Raw genomic sequence first — 19,472 nt, forward strand, 5'->3', positions numbered from 1 at the left:
GAGCTCCTCCCAGGAGCTCCAGGTCTGAACGAGGGTCTCTGCTCAGAGCATGTCTTGGAAACGAGCCCTCGTCGCACCAGCTTGTAGGAGCACAGGCTGGGATCCACATCCCTGCGAGGGGAAAGTGACCATGAAGGTAATGCCTCGGTCAGGGAAGCTCGGAATGAGACGCATTCGATTACTGCGAGTTCAGCTCCCATCGGCAAGACACTTCCTCATTGCCTTGGCTGGACCGCCGGGTAATGGAAAGGTTAAACTGTCTTCAAACTTTTATTTTATTCATCGTGTGATAACTGATTTCAAATATCAAACTTCCTTCACAGGAGCCATAAATTACTCTTTGAACTGTAGATTATGCCAATAACGGAGGAACTAGGCGTAAATGGAATCCTGGCATCTTTGGGGTGTTCTTGTGCGACTTTCTCTAGAAACTGGGAGAACAGAAAGCGCGACAACAGTGAAAGGGAGCGGTAGCGCTGACGTGTCATTACTCCCGGCTCTCTAGGCTGGTGGCAGCGTGTTGTGCTGACCGACAGAGGCCCCACGGTCGGGCATCCTCGGGAAGATGGATCCTCAAGCTTTAGGAGAAAAGAAACCATGGACCCCTCCTTATTTGTAAACTTGGGCTCCTCCACTCCAAGTATCGAAGGTAGCTCCGTCCTGTTCTCTTTGAGAAAACCCTGCAGAGCGGGACAAGATCCTGAGAGCAACGGAAGGCAGAGCTACTTAGCGGTTTCCACGAAGCAGGCGCTCAGGGGCTGTGGTCTCACTTTGTTTTCTGAAAAAGCTCAAGGAGGATGCCAAGGGAAACTGGTCTTAGAAGAGAGTGCCCGTCGCCCTGCTGGCCGCGCGGATCCAGACAGAGCAGGGCTCCTGGATGGAGCCCGTCACTTCTTGGCTCGGTCGGGGGTAACGCTCAATCCGTCTTTTCAGATAGACGAAAGCGAAGCTCAGATTTTACTCTAGAAATAAAAAAAGTGGAGACAGAAGTGCCAATGAACCCTGCTTAGAAATGTATCTTGTCCTTCCAGGACATGGGTATCGGGACCTGCTGCATGCCCGGCTCTGCTCTGCACACCAGGGAGGCGGCGGCGCACAGACGGGACAGAAAGCACCGTCCCGAGGGATGGAAACGGCATCGCTGATAAGATGCCGTGGTGCGTTCAGAGGTGGTGCGTGCCAGGCGGGAGCTCCCGTGGAGGGGGACAGTGAGTGTGGGAGGAGGGCAGACAGCATAGCTGTGGAGAAGGAGGCCAGGGAAGGTCTTCGTGAGGAGATGACATGCGAGCAAAGCTTCGAGCTGCTGCAGGTGACGCGATGCCGAGGTCTGCGGGAAGGGTCTTCAGATGGACACACGGCTGCTTAGACCCGGCGGTTGTGGGTGGCTGTCCTCGGTGTGGCAAGACAGTTACCACCACCCAGTAGCATCTCCCCCTCCCTTGTGACAAAAGTGTCTCCAGACATTGGAAAATGTCTCTTGGGGGGGCCAAGTGGCCCTGCGTGGGGCAGCTCTGGGCACAAGGGAAGGCTTGGACGCTTTGCCTAGAGCAGAGCAAGCCAGAGACTCACGGCTGAGGCCAGCAGGTGACACGGGGCCACACGCAGGGTCCCGTGGGCCAAGCTCGGGCATCGGTTTCTGTCCTGCATGAGGTGCGAAGACACTGGGAGGATGCCCTGATCTGAATGACATTTTGGAAACCGAACGGTCCAGGGACACAAGTGAAGATGGCAAGAGCGGAGCAGAGGCTCTGAGGAGAGTCGAGAGGGATGAAGCTGGCGGAGTGGGGGGGGGGCGACCGTCCCAGTCCTGTTCTGAAGAAGAGCCGCTGGCGCTTCCGGAGAACGTAGCGCTGATGCCCTGGGGGCCCATCGCACCTTTGGAAGACCTTCCCGAGTCAGCAGAGGCAGAGCTCCCGGACTGGGGCGGGGACGGAGTCAGAGGAAGGAGCGGGATCTCCTGGCAACCAGGTGTGTCCGGTGGTTACTTGCAGCCCCATTGGGTAATTGCCACATTCGAGATTTAAAATCCATCTTGCTGTGATTGGCATCATTTTCTCCTTCCCAGAAAATCCATGAGAGTACGTGTTCGCTTACGCCAGGTGGTGGGATGACTGATTTTGGTCTTCTGCTGTATTTGGCGTGCCTTCCAAGAGGACGGCTGTGGGTCACCTCCATGACAGGACGAAGTTGACTACATAGGTAAATGCCCTTCTTTCTCTACCAGGGTCCAGCCTGCGTGGGGAGAGCTGATGAGCGAACGCAGGGTATCTGTGCCCATGGCCACCCTGAGTCACCGTGGGGCATCGGGGTCATCCACCGCAGGCCACAGCCCAGCAGGCGGCCGTGTCTAGAGCCACCCTCTCCAGACCCTGCCCGCCGGGTCTCAGACAGTCACGGGTTCCCGGTGTCAACAGCCCCAAAGCACAGCCCAGTTCCGCACCCTCACTGATTTCTCTGGATCCTGCCCACCCAGTCTGCCCAGCGTCTGCTTCTTGTACCTTCTGCTTCCTCCCGGGGCCCCGGCAGATGCAACCTTGACGAGTAAACCTAGTAAAGAACGAGACGCGCAGCTTCTCCCGCAGGATCGCCTGCTCGCAGTCCAGCCAGCGGGATGTGGTGTTGCTCCGTCCCACCCGGATGCTGTCCGTTTCAGAGTTTTCTTGAAGAAGCAAACAGAAGCACACAACAAAGGAACACCTTTGCCTTTTAAAATAAACCTTGTGAAACAGAAAGACTTCCCACAGGTTCTGCGGCTGGAGGCCTTCCACTGTATTTACGGGCACGAGAAACACCACGGCAGCTGTTTCCAAAGTCTGCGGGTTTTCAAACTCCTGGAGCAGCTGCTGGGTGACTGGCGGCGTGTCCCGGATCTGGGACGGGGCCGAGAGTTCCCGTTCTAGTGCCAAACACCGGGAATGTTTAAGGGGAAAACAAAAGGCAGGAATTAGAGTGGCCTCCTGAGGTTTTCCAAACCAAAGGTTTGGAAAAGTCACTAATGGTTTAAAGCCCCCCCTCCCCCAACCCAGGCACGTATAGACCACGAATTCGCTTCTTCTAAATTGCAGGGGATGAGTGGTAAGGCAGGGGGGGAGGAGGGCTAGTGCACTCATCTCCAAGCGGGGCTGAGGCTGGGGAGATGGCAGCGGCACCTGCTGTTTCCTGAGCAACAGAATTCCCAACTTGCACTTCTGGAAGGATGGGTTGGTTGTGCTTGGCCCTGTGCCTCGTGGGAAGCACAGCTACCGTCCACCCACCGTGCACGTGAAACGGACAATGGAAGATTCTGAATGCTCAGGACAAGAAGGCAGACCTCACAGGGAGCTCGGGACCTAGGGAGCAGCAGGACAGCCAGCTCCCTGGCTCTCTCTCTGCCTCCCACCTCCCAGAAGCTGAAGGAGCCGGCAACCAGAAACACCAATGGGCACAGACACGAACGTCTGCTCTCTTTGGCCGAAGGAACAGGACAGAGGCAGGGTCTCAGATAGAAAACCACCATGCGGTCACTGTGCTCCAGCCTCGTGCCCCAGAAAACAGGGGCTCTCACGCCCACCCCGGCCAGCTGAGGAGACTCAACGTCCAGCCTCGCTGGTGGCCATGAAGTGTCCCCTAGCCTCTGCTGGAGCCATGGCAGAGAGCCTGGACACCACAGAAGCCAGCGGAGGAGCCCGAACGCGGCCAACGTCCCTTCCTAGCCATCGGGGTGTCTGGGGGCCTGGCTGAGCCCCCCTCCCCTGGTGTCAGAGAAGCCGGAACCTCATGCTGAACACCGCAAGTGACCGGCTTCTAACACAGCGTCCTTCGGCACACGAACAACCAGGAAAACCCCCACTCGAGTGAAAAAGAAATCGATCTAGGCCAACAGGTAGGGGATACGTGATGCGACGCGGATTATAAAGCAGACTTCACAAAAGTGCTTCAATCACAAACACAATTTAAACAAATGAGGACCAGAAGTTCTCAGCAAAGACGCGGAAGACACAGAAGAAACGCAAGAACCACGTCAGACCTGAAATGGAAGACCCAGGGAGTGGTTTTCCGGAGCGGAGTGGAGGAGACGGAGGTTGGAGCCCGATCCCCGTGAAACGCGGCAACGGGAACGATCTCACCAACAGAGAGGGAAAGTCGATGAAAAGACAGAAGATGCCACGTTGAGGCTGTGACGAGAGACGTCACCTCCGCATGTCCCTGGGTCTCAGAGGCAAAGAGGCAAGGGTCAGGCAAAGAGTGTTCCCAGAAATGATGACTGAAAATTGCCCAGTTTTGGAAAGAAGGAAAGAAAGGAAAGGAAACAATATACCTACAGATTCAAGCTCAGTAAACCCCGGCCATGGAGAACAGCCGAAGGACCCGCGGGAGAGGCAGGTCTAGGGCAGAGAGTGGGGACGTCGGGGAGCATGAGCACCGCGACATCTCAGGGCTAAGAGTCGGGGCAGCGGGACCGGTGGGTGCCATCAGGCCAACACTCACGCCCTGGTTCGCGGGACCATGGCGGGTCCCCCAGAAACATGGGGCTGCTCGTCCCCTGACCTCGAGCTGCCCGCTGCTGGGGTCCCCACCCAGGGCTGTGTTAGCCCTCCAGGATGTCCACCGGTCCTGTTCTTCAGTTGTAAACCAAGGAACCAGACTTGGGTTCGCTTCAGCAAGGAAAAAACACGTTCTGATTACGGAGTTGCTGGAGCGTGAAAAGCTTCCGGACACCGTTAAGTGGAAGGTGGCGGAGAGGGCACTCCCGGGGGTCTGTGTAATATTGCTGGCGGTCGGTCTGTGGGATGCGGCCCCAGACCGGGCGCTCTCCTGCCCTCCACCCCGCCCTCCTCCCTCTGCCGAGACAAAGCGATCTGGAGGAGAGCCCGAGGGCCAGGAAGGGCCGTGCTCCCGGCCGAGGGGGGGTGGGGGTCTCTGACCAGCGGTGCCCCCCACAAGGCCACACACAGCAAGAAGAACTCACTCTTCAAAGAAGAAATGAGGGTGTCTCCTTCCGTTAGGGCTTTGATAACAGATAAAACAGAATGAGTGGCTTAAACAGCAAACAGGGACGTCTCACAGCTCTGGAGGCTGGAGCCCAAGATTAAGCCCCCAGCAGACTTGGGGTCCGGTGAGGCCGGCGGGGGATGTGAGTGCCCGGCAGCGGTCAGAGCAGGCGAGAGGCGAGCCCAATTACTGGCCTCCTTGGAAGGACGGGACCCCACGTGAATCCAGGCCGGCGCGTGGCTGGGAGGAAGAGAGCATGGCGGAGAGCAGAGCGGTCTCTTTCCCCGGGGTGAGGGGAGCTGGGGATACGGGGAGATGACGGGTCCCAGCGGTGCACGTCTCGGGGTTCCTCTTGGCCCGGCTCCCGTCCCCCTTCTCCCGGGAGCAGGTTCTGGTGGGACAACCTAGGCCAGAAGGCAGTCCTGCTCGGCGCCGTCCCCGCAGGCCCGAAGAGAACGGGGAGCCCAGGAAGCGAGTCTCCAATGCGTTTCCGGAAGGAGTAACCAGACCCGCACGCGGCAGACCCACGCGGATCACCAACGTCGGAATCCTACCCTGTCTGCTGTTCAGAGAAGTCTGGAGTCCTCTCCTACCCACAGAACAGGAATTCCCGCTGCCGTCGTCCTCTGGCGGGGCTGGGTTCGGGGAGAAATCACACGGGAGCCTGTTGGGGGAAACGGGAAGAAGTCAGTTTGGCCGGCTCCGTCCTCCTGCGGGGTCCCCAGGCTCACCTGGGCTCTCCCCTCCTCTTGAGTGAATCCCTCAATGAGCAAAATGCACAGTTCTGGGGCTGGATTTACATTTATTTCAGGAGGCCAGCACGTCCTCACGCAGTTACGGAAGGGGCAGCTAACCGGCCCCCGGACTTCTTCTGTCCCTTGGCCTCACTGAGCCGTGGGTCACGTGCTGGCCACAGAGGTGGGGTCCAGCCATCAACTGAGGGAGAAGCAGCCCATTGGTCTTCCCAGGTGAGCGGAAATGGAGGTCAGGCCTGGGCACACGGGGGCTAACTAGAAGGACCGCCGGCCGCTGGGGAGCAGGTCCTAGGCAGGTCTCCAGGGAGTGTGGGGGACCCCGGAGCGTCCGCAGCCATGCCCAGCACCTTTCTGTCCCAGCCTGCAAGCAGCCTGACCCTCCAAGCCATTCTCCTAGGCAATGGGAGACTTCTTTCCGCGGTCATTTTGCCAGTGGAGCGGTTCTGCTTTTGTAATGCAAAACGGCTCTGCGGCCACATTCAGCGCCTGCAGCTCCTTCCAGCTCTGCCAGGTTAGGAAATGGAATGAGGGGAATCAGAGGACGGAGGAACACGTCCCCAGAAGGAGAGAACAAAACCCAGGCATCACTTTCTTTTTCCCCTCTGAATATCCTGAAATTTGCAGAGACGTGCCTCTAATGGCTGGGTGTGAGGGCGAGATGCTCCCTCCTTGCTTCCAAGCCCAGGAGAGCTGGAATCTGGGGTGCAGAGGTGTCTGCAGGCTCCTGAAATAGAAAACGTCTTTGCATCGCTGGCCAGGCCTGGAAAAATAAACTGGGCTTGGACTGGGGATTCGAAGCCTCAAGAACCTGCTGTAGGAGAGGTCGGCAAATGGACACAACGTGGGATCCCTCGAGAAGCGAAGGAAACGGCTCCCCCCACCCCCGGATTCTCTGCCACGGTGGGCTGACCAGAAATCCCCCACCCGCCCCACACGCTTCCTGAGGGGTGGGCCACGTCCAAGACCTTCAAAGGAAGACACAGTTGGCTCTACATTCGACACTGACCTTGAGGCTGGCGGCTCATTTGCCCCGGCACGTTCTGTAAGGCCCTTTGTGATACTGTGATTTATAACAAGAAATACATGTTTGGTCTTTGTCCCCATTTCTGGCACAGAGCTCCTCAAACCCTCGGAATTTCCTGTAATGAGAGCAATAAAGGTGTCTCTTGTTATGTTAATGAGGAGACTTTCGGAAAGCAACTGCGGGTGGGGGGCTGGTTGCCAGGGAAGCCCACCTTGTAATTAGAGGGTTGGAACTCTCCATACCGTACCCGCCTGACCTCAAGGAAGGGGAGGGGGCTGGAGGTTGAGTCAATTGCCAGTGGCTAATGATTTAATCGGCTGTGCCTCTCTGATGGACTGGGTTCAGAGACCTTGCACCGGTGGGTGACCCCGGGAAATTTGAGGCGAGTGGTGCCCAGAGAGGACATGAACCCCGCCCTCTTCCCCACACCCTGCCCAGTGCGTCTCCTCCATCTGCCTGCTCCTGAGTTGGGTCCTTTACCCTGGTCAGTAAGAGTTTCTCTGAGTCCTGGGAGCTGCCGAAGAAGGGGACATGAGATCTAGGGCTGGTGGGTCAGAAGCCCAGGGGACAGCCTGCACCTGCCACTGTCACCTGCAGGGGGGACAGTCCTGGGGGACCCAGCCCCTCGCCTGGGGGATCGGATGCCCTCTCTGGGTGGACCGGGTCAGGACGGAGTTCCACCACTGGAGGACCCCATCTGATGTGGGAGCGCCGCACGGTGGTGTAGGAAACCCCCCCACATTGGAGTTGGGGTCAGAATTGCTGCTGAGACAAGGAAGCCGGGATGTTGTTCAACAGAGTCCCCAGGAGGCAGAAGGAAGGCTTCCAGTCCCTAAGGAGGTCCCAGGAATTGCCCTGTGGAGTTGGGGGTGCCAGCGAGAGGAGAGGCCCCACGGGGACTTGGCGGGATAAAGAGAAAAGACGCCAACAACTCTTCTTGTTTCTTTTCCTCTGTTTCCTTCATGTTTTCCCAGAAACCATACACCGAAGAGGAAGGTAGCTGCAGAGATAAAAACTCAGCTTTCATTTCTTTCCTTTGTGGGGAGGGGGTGACGGTCCAAGCCTGGCCCATGACCTCCTGAAGGAGATGGCAGCCACGTGCCTGACCCACCTGCTGCCCGATGACCGTGACGCTCCTGGAGACACAGCTCTGGCTGGAGGTCTCCTCCCCTTGGAGATGCAGATGAATGAATGAATGACCTGGTTTTAGGTCAAGCTGGTCTCCTCTTTATGCCGTTAGCGCCACCGTCTCCGACTATCCCCTTGCTTTGTCACATTCGGGACATAGAAGGCAGACACTTCCCTTCCGCATTTTGCCAAATCTCTGTTTTGCAAGAGCTCCTGAAATGATGATTCTGCTTCTCCCGCCAGGACCCCACTTTCTGGAGTGTTCCCTGGTTACCAGTCGTACAGCATTTCAAGTTCATGGTCATGAAGCTCTCACTTGAGTGTTTCCTTGCCTATTTTCAATAGGGTTGCCTTGAAGATACATTCATCTGGACGAAGAAACGCCAACGGCCCCACAACCCCCTCCCCCCACCACTGCATATGTGATCGCAGTGGAATTTTGTGGGTGTTTTTGAAAAATCTACAGCATGTGCAAGTGAACGGTGGGGCCAGGGGACCCCACGGAGTCAATGAGCTGAAACACTGTCAGACAAATGGCGCACAAACATTAAGTACACGTTCAATTATGGATAACGGAGCAGCAGCCTCTGCTCGACGTTATTAGCGGCTGCGATTCTGCACCTTTAATTATGCCGCCGCTGTCTATTCCAGAACGCTAACTCTTTAGAAACGCAGCGCGTGGAAATTCTTTATTAATCACCAGTGGGAGATCCACCCGCCCGTATAGTGGTTGTAGTTTGTAAATGTGTTTACTTCCAAAGTCCTGAATCCTATTAGGAAATCTCACTGACGGCGAGCACCAAATCGACTCTTAACAGCGGCGGGTCGTTACCCAGGGAGAATTACCCAGGGAGGATCTTGCAAGAACCGGTGTGCGCGCTGGGGTAGACTGTGTGTCATGTGTTTATTTTGCAAGCACCCCACCACAGCGGAGTGTTGGGGCATTGCCAGTGGCTTAGGGGAGAGGGTCCCGTTGGGACGCAGCAGACTCTAACGTCCTCAGCTGATGGAAGAAGATGGAGGTGAAATGCATCAGTGAGGGCTTCCCTGTTTGGAACACAAGGGACTGAGAAGGGAGAAAGGGATGTGACAAGGGGGTGTGTGAGAGAGAAGGGGAGAGGGGAGGGGGGAGCTCATCGTGGGAGACGGACTTTCCTTCTTGAGGACGAAGGAAAATGGTCCTCCCTGAAAAGCTAAGAAGAGACAGGAACATATGAAATGTGACAATCTGACAAACAGATCTCCACGGCATTGTCCAGGCCCAAGGATGAGACGTGGCAGACCGTCCTTCCTAAAGATGGCCTTGCCACACCGCCCCCCACACGGTCTTCTGCGAAACGTCCTCGCCACTCCAGCACGAGGCGAAGACTATTTCCGTCTCTGAGGACGGAGTGGGACGTCCCACTGTGCGGTGGAGGTAACACTGATTTCGCACACAGCGTCACCAAAGGCAACTCGTTGACATACTCGTGCTTGGGGCCCTGAGCCTCCATATGGGACATCCATGGACTCCAGGCCGCCATGTTGTGGGGGAGCCCTGCATGGGCACATCCGTCTTCAAGGCACCAGGCGTGAGAGTGAACAAGCCTTCACGTGACCCCAGCAGTCAGACTGAGAGTCTTCTCGGGAGGCCCAGACATCATGGAGCAGAGAAAAGCAATCTCCATGGCACCCCGTCTAAATTCCCAGTCCACAGAACCCAGGAGTGAAATAAAATAGTCTTGTTTCAAGCTGCCAAGTTTTGCAGCCATTTGCTCCTTGGGAAAACTAGCTTGAACGTGGGGATGTCAAGGCTTGCCAGGAGGGAAGGGCTGGAAGTTGATTTGCAGATACCCATCACTCGTCTTACGGGATGGATGCCTGCTTAAAGATTAAGATTTGAAGTATCCTGTGTCCCATGTCACAGTTGACCTTCATAGGCGTGGTCCAAGGTCGACAGAGTGGGAGTGAGAAAGGAGGAAATAGGGCAAAAATGTGATTACATCTAGGTGGAGATTATTTGGGATGAAATAAAAATGAATTTAAAAACAGATGAGGGGTGCCTGGGGGGCTCAGTGGGTTAAGCCTCTGCCTTCGGGTCAGGTCATGATCTCAGGGTCCTGGGATCGAGCCCCGCATCGGGCTCTCTGCTCGGCAGGGAGCCTGTTTCTCCCTCTCACTCTGCCTGCCTCTCTGCCTACTTGTGATCTCTCTCTCTGTCAAATAAATAAACAAAATCTTAAAAAAAAAAAAAGATGAAATTAAAAACAGAAGAGAAATGAGGTGGGAGAGGAGAATCTTCAATGGACCCCTGAGAACCTCAAGAAGTAGAAGAATGGGAAGGTGTGGAGGGGAAGGGGAGACTGAAGCCCGTGGCATCCCTTAGTCCTGGTCCAATCAGCTGATCAGTTTATTTAAGCCGACATGACAGGCACTTAGCTGTATTGGTGGCACCAGGAATGACAAGGGCAGGACTTCATCCTCGAACGGTTTTCCAACCGCAAACCCGGATGTCTACAGACACAAGGAAACACCATAATATCTTAAACCCAAAGTCTTAAGATACTAATGCATGAAGCCCAGGGCCCTGTCTGCAGGGGCAGGCTGTCCACAGCTCCAGGTGACCACCGCCCTGCAGGGACACGAGCCGAGTGCTGTCTGATGGGCCCATGTTTTTTAGAAGTCAGAAATTGGGATGGTTATGTGAGACCTTACAATTTTTCAAATGTTAACAAAGAATTACAAATGTGAAAATACAGTGGAGGCCAAATAAAATAGCTTTCCATGTCTTGTTCAGCCCAGAAACTACAGGTTTGAGACGTCTGCTGAATGGACTTGGCTGATTGGACCTCTGCACATCAGGGTAGTCCTGGACGAGGCTGGGCTGAACGGACGTACTGGTGTGACGTTCGGCCCTCCCCTCCCTGTGATACCTTCCTCTCTAAGGGTGCAAAGGGTCATAGGTACAGTTGCCACCAGGTCAGCGTCCCCAGTACTGGTCCCTCCAGAACACCTTCTTGCTGAATGTCCAGGACCCTATCCTGCCTCTCTGAGGGTATATCTACATCCTAGGAGTTGCCTATGCCCGAAATTGAGCCACCTTGAAGACAGACAGTTGTCATTATTGTTGAATAGCCGACGAGTGAGGTTCTGGAGGAAGGGCAGCTTTGTTGTACCACCTGGTCGAGAACAGGTGGCCTGAGGATACTGTTTCCAGCTCTGCCTGCAAGGTGCTCTTGGCTGAGCCTCTCCCAGCTCCATCCCCCTTGTCACCTCCCTTTCTCCCTTCTCAGTCCCTCTGCTCTATCCCAGGGAAACATTTTCTATTCTAATATTCTAAAAGGAACTCTGAATGTAATTCATGGTCTTTATTTTATACACCGATTCCCCTCAGAGCCAGGTTCTAAGGCTCAAATTAGTTTTTCTGCTGCAGCATCTTCTCTGAATCAATGTCAAATGCATAGACCCTCTACCACAAAGGTAGAGACAAAGACAAAAGAGCAGAAAGGAAGAAAATACCAGGAAGAAGAAAAAAGATCGGTATAGGAGACATAGTCCTATACTCTATATTTGTGCAAACACAGGCATGAAGGGAAGGAGGGAATTAGAAAAAAATCAAAAGGAGGAAAATAGAATGAATCCAGAGACTAGTTCATGGAAAGAGTCACTTCGGTTTCCCTGGAGTGGGCCACCTAGTTACCTCTAGGATTCCTGGAACCGGGAATTCAGACTCCATGTCAAATGTCACCATCTCTTCCAAATATAGGTCCAGTGGCAAGCAGGTTTGCCCAGTTAAACTTTAGATAGGCAGGATTGGACCGTGGTTGTAACCTACTGAGTTACCAAGCCAGAGACAAGGATGCCTTGGTCCCCAACGCCATCAATTGAAGGTGGGGATGAGGTGAGAAAGGCTATGAGGCCAATATGTGTGTGACGAGGGTGGGATGTCTCTATCACCAGTGACCCAACCAGTTCAAACCTAGGCTTACTAATCAGCTTTGTGAGTGGTATTTGTTGGCTTTGCCCACTGAGAGAACATGCTGAGCAGCAAACACGATTCATGCAATTTTGGCAAATCTGATCAAAATATAGGACTGGCCCTGTTTGTTTAGATGTGGGAGTGGCAAAGTCTCTGGGGATGTCAGCACTCCTTTTCCTGTGCCACGTTTGTGAAGGGGAAGGTATGGGTGTCACTTTGGGTTGGGGGGGTATGGGTGGCCATACTGGTGAGAGAGAGGGTATGGGCAGTCATGGTGGGGGAGTGGAAGGGTATGGCTGACCATGTTGGTAAAGGGGAAGGTATGGGTGGCCATGTTGATGAAGAGGAGGGTATGGGTGACAATGTTGGATGAAGGGGAGGCTTTGGGCAGTCATGTTGATGAACGGGGGGGGGGGGGGGCTGTGGGTGGCCATGTTGGTAAAGGGGAATGTATAGGTGTCCATGTTGGTGAAGGGGAGGCTATGTGCGGCCATATTGGGTTGAGGGGTATGGGTGGCCATGTTGGTGAGAGGGAGGGTATGGACAGTCATGCTGGGATAGTGGGAGGGTATGGGTGGCTATGTTGGTTAAGGAGACAATTTTGGTTAAGTGTTACAATGCCCTAACCATATTGGGCTCACATCCTCCCACCTACCCACCCCCTTTCCATTTTTTAACTAAAGACAAAGTTGCTGATGTAGTTTCTTCTCACAACCACAACATCTTTGCTTTAGTCACCTTTTTGAGAAAAGAGTATTAGGAGGGGCCTCTCCAGTGACACAGTGAAGGTCATCTGAATGATGATAAAAAGCTCTACAGACATCATAAAGCTCTTGAGAGAACAGAAAGTACCAACCGAATGCTTTCTCCCTGAGGAATCTAATAAGCCAATAAGTGACTGGCCTGGCCTCATCCCCCCAGCTCATTTGTTGCACAGATGATGGAGAAATTTTGATATTTACAATGACAGGGAGAAAACCACAACCTAATGGAGGCTGGCTGAATTCTGGGGCAGAGGCTGTGCAGGGTGTCCTGGTCTGTGACACTTAGTGGCTGTCCTCTGCCTCAAGCAGAGAAACCAGCAAGTGATGTTGCTTCTGGGACAGAAGTCTGCCAACTTGCTCTGTAAAGGATCAGAAAGTAAATGTTTCAACCTTAAAAGCCATATGGTCCCTGCCATAAATACCCAGCTTGGCCACCATAACATAGGAGAAATCAATGCCCATGGCTGGTTTCCAGTAAACCTTTACAAAAACAGGGAGTGGGAGGGACGCCTGGGTGGCTCAGTCCGTTAAGCCGCTGCTTTTGGCTCAGGTCATGATCCCATGGTCGGGGGACTGAGTCCCACATCGGGCTCCTTGCTCGGCAGGGAGCCTGCTTCTCCCTCTGCCTCTGCCTGCCACTCTGCCTGCTTGTGTGTGCGCGCTCTCTCTCTCTCTGACAAAATAAAATCTTTTTAAAAAGTGGGGGTGGGGAGGAGAGTCAAGATGGCGGAGGAGCCATGGACTGAAATGAAATCAGGTCGCAGTTCAGCTAGAGAGTTACCAAACCATCCCGAACACCTGCAAACGCAACAGGAGATCGAAGGGAAGAGCAGCAGTTCTAGGAACAGGAAAGCGACCACGTTCTGGAAGGCGGGACGAGCGGAGAAGCGACTCCGAAGCGACGGGAAGACCGCGGGGGAGGGGCCGGCTCCCGGCAAGCGGCGGAGCAGCGGAGCACGAAACCCGAACTTTCGACGTCGGCTCCACGGAGGGACACGCTCCAGAGGCTGAGCGGGGGTGGAGCCCTCGTGGGGACCGTGGGGTCTCAGGTGCCGCAGGGTCACAGAAAGACCGGGGGTGTCTGAGTGGCAGAGCTCGCAGGTGCGGGAGCGGGGGAGCGGGTGACAGACACGGAGCGGAGGAGTGAGCGCTCAGCTCGGGGCGACCTTCAACCGCGCTCCGCGGCACACGGGACACGGCTCTTCCGGCGGGGACCCCGCGAGCGGCAGATCCGCGGACACTCACCCTCCGGCCCTGAGGCAGGAATCCGCTGGGTGCGGAGACGCCAGACGGGGCCGCGCGCCAGAGACGGAGACGCTCGGTCACAGGCCGGGTGAGCTCGGAGCCGGCTGGAGACCAGGGAGACGGGAGGGACTGAGCGCTTTTCTCCAAGGGCGCACTGAGGAGCAGCCCAGAGTTCTGGGCTCCTCCTGGCGGAGACTGGGCAGCCGCCATCTTCGTTCCCGCCCTCCGGACTCTACGGAAAGCGCTCAGGGAACAAACGCTCCAGCGCGAACGCCAACGGATGACTTAGCGCGGCCCGTGGCAAGGGCGGTGCAGTTCCACCTCCGGCAAAGACACTTGGGAATCCTGGCAACAGGCCCCTCCCCCAGAAGATCAGCAACAAATCCAGCCAAGGCCAAGTTCACCCATCAGGGAGCACAGCCAAGCTCCGAAGATAGGGGAAAGCAGTGCATAGAATTTATGGCTTTCCCCCATGATCCTTTAGTTTGCAAAGTTAAATTAAATTTTTTTTTCTTATTCTAATTTTTTTAACTTTTCTTCTTTCAACACTTTTTAACTAGTTTATCTTAACAATATCTTTCTTAAAAAATCTTTTTAAACTTTCATAATTATAGTCATATTTTATCCTTCACTGTATTTAACCTTATTTTTTGTATACATATAGGGTTTTCTTTTTTTTCTAAAAAACTTTGGGACACAATTTCTTCTAATAGATCAAAATAGACCATAAATCTAGCACATGGCTTTGTTCTAGTCTCCGGCCTGAGCACATTCTCTCCCCCCCACCCTTTTTTTTCCTTCTTTCTTTTTCCAACCAACTTACCTTATCAATTATTTTTTGGAATTTTTAAAAAAATGTTCATCTTTACAGTCATACTCCATCCCCTCATCGTGTTTACCCTTGTTTTTGTATATATATGTTTTTCTTTCTTTAAAATTTTGGGAGGTGGTTTCTTCTAAGAGACCAAAATACACCCAAAATCAAGTGGGTGGCTCTGTTCTATTCACCAGTCTAATGTGTGTGTATATATATATATATTTTTTTAAATTTCTTTTTACCCCTTTATTCTCTCCCAGTTTGGGGTCTCATCTGATTTGGTTAGCATACAATTTTCTGGGGTCTTTGCCACCCTTTAATTATTTCTTCTCTCATTCATATATTCTTATCTCCATAAAATAACAAGGCAGATAAAGTCACCACAAAAAAAGAAAAATGAACAAGAGGCAGTACCAACAGCTAGGGACCTAATCAGTACAGACATTGGTAATATGTCAGATCTAGAGTTCAGAATGATGACTATCAAGGTGCCAGCTGGGCTCGAAAAAGGCATGGAAGATATTAGAGAAACACTGTCTGGGGAAATAGAATCCTTTTCTGGAGAAATAAAAGAAGTAAAATCTAACCAAGTTGAAATCAAAAAAGGAATTAATGAGGTGCAATCAAGAATGGAGGCTCCTACTGCTAGGATGAATGAGGCAGAAGAGAGAATTAGTGATATAGAAGACCAAATGATGGAGAATAAAGAAGCTGAGCAAAAGAGACACAAACAACTACTGGACCACGAAGGGAGAATTTGAGAGATAAGTGATACATAAGATAAAATAACATTGGAATAATTGGGGTTCCAGAAGAAGAAGAGAGAGAGACGGAGCAGAAGGTATGTTGGAGCAAATTACAGTACGGACTTTCCCTAATATGGCAAGGGGAACAAGCACCAAAACCCAGGAGGCACAGAGAACCCCCCTCAAAGTCAATAAAAATAGGTCGACACCCTGTCATCTAATAGTAAAACTTACAAGTCTCAGTGACAAAGAGAAAATCCTGACAGCAGCCCAGGACAAGAAGTCTGTAGCATATGGTAGAAATATTAGATTGGCAGCGGACCTATCCACAGAGATCTGGCAGGCCAGAAAGAACTGGCATGATATATTCAGTGCACTAAGTGAGAAAAATATGCAGCCAAGAAAACTATATCCAGCTAGACTATCATTGAAAATAGGAGAGATAAAAAGCTTCCAGGACAAACAAAAACTAAAAGAATTTGCAAACACCTAACCATCCCTGCAGGAAATATTGAAAGGGGTCCTCTAAGCAAAGAGAGAGCTTGAAAGTAGTAGACCAGAAAGGAACAGAGACAATATACAGTTACAGTCACCTTACAGGCAATACAACGGCACTAAATTCATATCTCTCAATAGTTACCCTGAATGTAAATGGGCTAAATGCCCCCAATCAAAAGACACAGGGTGTGTTTTGGATAAAAAAAAAACAAAACCCACCAATATGCTGTCTATAAGAAACTCATTTTAGACCCAAAGACACCTCCAGATTTAAAGTGAGGGGGTGGAAAACAATGTACCATGCTAATGAACATCAAAAGAAAGCTGGGGTGGCAATCCTTATATCAGATAAATTGGATTTTAAGCCAAAGACTGTAATAAAATATGAGGAAGGACACAATATCATACTCAAAGGTCACATCTCATGATGTAAAAGATAGTTTTAAAAATAAACAAAAATCTATTGTAGAAGTGAACAGAAGTAACATTATTTTACTTAAAAAAATTGTCAGAGGAACTAGGATAGAATTAAAGGAATTTTAACAGAAATTGGGCAAGAAATATTAAAATTATTCACAAAACGAATTACTATTTTTATGTAAACAAAATACCAGAATACGTTTTTTATTAAATATGTATTTCACCATACCAAAAACCAAAAAAAAACCCCCCAAGAAACAAAAAACAGGGAGGGGACCAGATCTGCTCTCACAGATTACTGATTCCTGTTCTGGGACACCATTAATTTCAAGATATTTTAGGGAGGCAAAATATGTATTTTCAGGTATCACCCAGCTGAGCTGTGTTGCATGAAGTCCCCTTCGCTACGTCCCCCTTACACAACATAGCTGAGAGATGTTAATGTTGCAGGACAATATTTTGATTTTTTTCTTGTTTTTCCTGAGACTCATCTTTTCAGAGGGCGAGAATAAATCACCCATCACCTTTGGTGAAGTGGGGTTATTACAGCAGAATGAATAATAGACACATTCATAGGATTCTTTTATCTTTTAAAGTTTAAATTTTGGAATTTTTTTAAATGACAAAATTGATGTTCTCAGATACAGCAACAGCAGTGGTTCCTCTTCCTCATCCGGTCAGGGCAGGTTTTGGGCGCAGGGTGAATGTATGAGGGAAAAATCTGCCAGGAGACTTGTGTTTCTTGGAGTAAGATGAGTTCAGGGAGTTTGCTCTGAAGCCTGGGCAGGTGAGGAGGGGATGGGGATGAAGACAGTCTTGTCTGTGAGACTCATGAGTGATGACAACATAAAGTATGTCGATTTCCATCCGTTAGAGCTGAATTATTAACAGAGACCACACAGCTTCCAGCAGAAAGACTGAAATGATCCAAATTTGAGCTTTTATTAATGTTAAGACAAAGAATCCATATTTAAACAAATATGTTTCCTTAGCTACCTGCTAGAATTTATTTTTGTCTTATAACACAAAAATAAGATCCAATCCAGAAAATAATTGCAAAAACACACACACTCACTCTGAGAAAGGTACATACACATTTATCTGTTTTGAGTTTCAAACTGAAGTCAGTTTGCTTGCTGGACCAAAGAATACTAGGGAGTTCATCTCCCTTCTTGTACCTACCAAACTATGTTGAGGTCCCATGAGCTGAAGAGACAGATCCAACAACTGGAGATAAAGGGTATGTCAGTCTTGTAACCTTGAGTCACCCTACAGCACACCTTGTTATTTTTGTATTGTTGTTGGAAAGCATGGCTGGAAATGACAGCTGAGTTAGTAACAGTCAGTTTAATCTAAATTGTGCTATACTAACAGATAACACTAAACACTATTAACAATATTAATTCCGTCTTCATCGCACATGTTCCTTAAGCGTCAGCTGCAGTCTATTCCAGTGCGTCTTGCTCCAGGACTCAGATAGAAGTAGAAGCTTCTAGGCGACAAGAGAGCATGGCAGAGCCACAGTACAGCTCTCAGGATCTCTCCCCGCATGTGACGTCATTGTACTCAGACTTCACTGGTTGAGGGAAGCTATAAGACTATGCCTGCTATTGGTGGTATAGGGGTAGAACACAACAGAGGAGAGAGAACACGTAGGCAGAAAAAGAATTATATTATTGTCTTTTAAAATACCAATTATTGCCCACAAATTTCCATATTGGATCCCAATTTCATTCATGCACTCAAAGTCTCCAGGGGAGTCAAAATGTAAATCGTTAATTTCTATCACTAATGCAAAGCTGGGCAAGGTCATCAGAATGCCAGTGTGGAAAGGTCGGCAACTTGAAAGACTTGGGTCTGCATCCTGGTTAGGAGGTGGGAACCTCAGGCTTTCTATGTGCGGTCCAGTTACAAGCTGTCCTCCATCCTCTTAGCTGGGATCAGACCCAGCCTGGCCTCCTGAGTTAATCTCACTGTGATGAGCAGGAGGTCCTCAGAGGAAGGCAGCCTGGAAGATAGCAATGCAGCTTTTTGGGTGATTTCTTCTTATTTTATAAAACTAGTCAACCATGTGCCTGTGTGTGTCACACTGCAAGATGACAATTCATGAGAGAAAAATTGTCACTTTTCATAATTCAGAGGCTGGAATGATTGCACTATTCCTCCAAAGATGAATATTCCCGGCCATTATAAAGCATAATGGCATTTGACAGATGCACTGGAAACACCATGAAACCAAAGAGCCATTTGTCACTGTTGGCATTTAGATTGTCAGAGTCTGGAAGTTGTGTTGGACCTTAACATTTTGCTTCTGATTAGAAACAATAAAATGAAAAGTGCTTTGTTAAAAGCAGTGCAGGTACCCATAGAAATGTATGTTTTCTACTTTTTCAAAAAGCTATAGGGGAAATCCACATGTGTCTTCCTGCATGTGGGATGGTCCCAGTTTGGAGTTTGAATCCTGAAACCAATCACAAACAGTGTTCTTGGTGAGCTCGTAGCTCATTTTTGGGCAGGTCAGATACACCTTAGGCTACAGCCAGCAGTGAGCCCAGAAAAGACTTCTGTATTGGGACCTGGGGCTGGATGGAGTCCTAGTATATCCACACAGACACTCAGAAAACAGTTTTGGAGGATGGGTACAAGCACGATGAGAGAGTAGCATGGTATTACAAAAAGGGACTTGGACTGGGATTCTGGAGAACTGGGCTCCAGAACCATTGTTCCCATTTTCTGTTTCTGCAACCCTGAGAACTTACTGTGTCTCTCTTTCCTCATCATGGAGGCAGAGGATATGAAAGGGCTCAAAATTTTGCAATGGAAGAGATGGGTCTATGGGATTAGAATGACCCTTATTGACCCATAGAACCTAAGGGGTGTGTGTGGAGGGGAAAGGATAGGTGTCTGGAGCACTTAGTGGTAGTCAGTGCAGCACTAGCAGAAAGTTGGTTGCTGACATTCATCACCATCTCCATCATCATCTCCATCACTATCATGATCATCACCACCATCACCACAACCACCATCACCACCATCATCATCATCATCACCACCACCATCATCATCACCACCATCATCACCATCACCACCACCATAGGCACCATCATCGCCATCATCATCACCACCATTACCATCATCACCACCAT

The sequence above is a fragment of the Martes martes genome (assembly GCF_963455335.1).
Source record: "Martes martes genome assembly, chromosome: 13".
NCBI lineage: Eukaryota > Metazoa > Chordata > Mammalia > Carnivora > Mustelidae > Martes > Martes martes.